The sequence below is a fragment of the Montipora foliosa genome, chromosome 6 (genome assembly GCF_036669935.1).
Source record: "Montipora foliosa isolate CH-2021 chromosome 6, ASM3666993v2, whole genome shotgun sequence".
NCBI lineage: Eukaryota > Metazoa > Cnidaria > Anthozoa > Scleractinia > Acroporidae > Montipora > Montipora foliosa.
Window position 1 is genome coordinate 25,536,300 of NC_090874.1, and position 1,594 is coordinate 25,537,893.

A 1,594-nucleotide genomic window follows, 5' to 3' on the forward strand; every position below is an offset into this window, starting at 1 on the left:
CGTACGACGCGAAGAAGAACTTCAGAAGGAAATTAACACCTTGCAACATCTTATCGACACTCAGAATGAAAACAACGAAATTGACATTGCTGATACTTTCCATAATTTAGAGATTAAAAAAAGGGAATTGGAAGAAATAGTTGAGTACCGGACGAAAGGTTCAATTTTGTGGGCCAGATGCAGGTGGTTCAATGAAGGTGAAAAGAACACCAAATACTTTTTAAGTTTAGAAAAAAGGCATCATAAGCAAGGAACCATGTCTCAACTAAAGCAAGCGGATGAGAGTTTTGTAACAACAGACAAGGAAATATTGTATCAGTGCGAAACTTTTTACAGAGATCTCTACCGATCCAAAATTGACACTTGTGATGATAAATATGATCATATTTTTTTTGAAGAATCAACAGATAAGAAACTAAACCAAGACGAGAAGGATGTTTGTGAGGGCCCCTTGATGAAAGAGGAATGTTTAAAGGCACTTAACGAAATGGAATGCAATAAAACACCGGGCTCCGATGGTTTACTGGCCGAATTTTATAGAATCTTTTGGAACGACATTTCTGACTACCTGCTCAACTCCTTTCACTATGCTTATCTCCGTGGGCAATTGTCCGTATCTCAAAAACGAGGCATTATTAAACTTATCCCGAAAAAGGACACTGAACTTTACTTTGTCAAAAATTGGCGTCCAATATCTTTGTTAAATTGTGATTATAAAATAGCGGCCAAGGCTATCGCCATTCGTCTGAAACGTGTTCTTCCTAAACTTATTGATAACGATCAGACTGGTTTTCTTAAAGGCAGATTTATTGGAGAAAATATTAGACTAATCGATGCCACTATTAACTACACAAGCTTTAAAAACATTCCTGGACTATTGCTATTCCTTGATTTCGAAAGGCTTTTGACACAGTTGAGTGATCATTCATACAAAAAACTTTTCGACAGTTTAACTTTGGCCCGACCATTATCAACTGGATTACGATCTTTTATAATAGCACAGAAAGCTGTATGTTGAATAATGGCTTGTCTAGTGATATTTTCAAACTCGAAAGAGGGGTTAGACAAGGCTGCCCTCTCTTGCCTTATTTGTTTATCCTTTGTGTGGAGGTTCTAGGGGAAGCAGTAAGGAAAAATAACAAGATCAAAGGAATAACAGTGAAGGGTCGGGAAATAAAAATTAGCCAGTACGCTGACGACACCACTCTCATTTTAGATGGATCACAACAATCTTTCACTACCTCTCTAAAGACATTAGAATTTTTCAGTGAAGTATCTGGCCTCCGTTTAACCCGTAAAAAAACGGAAGCCTTTTGGATTGGTGGTGAAGCAAATAGCGAGGAGAAACTTTGCCCTGAAATCAACCTGAAATGGATTAGGGAAAAGGTAAAGACTTTGGGTGTATGGTTGTCGACTGACCCGGTAATAACGATGAAAGAAAACTATAATGAAAAGTTAACAAAACTTAAGGCAACTTTGGGCTAATGGGAGTTGCGTCGACTTAGTTTACTTGGTAAAATAACTGTATGAAAAAGTTTAATAATCTCGCAACTTGTTTATATTCTTTCACCTTTGCCAACAGATCAAAGAGTAG

At 37.3% G+C, this 1,594-nt stretch overlaps 1 pseudogene; it reads left to right on the forward strand.

Moving 5' to 3' along the window:
- The first annotated feature begins 256 nt into the window (after positions 1–256).
- The window catches only part of LOC138005262 (uncharacterized), an 11,035-nt pseudogene continuing 9,697 nt past the window's right edge, over positions 257–1,594 (forward strand).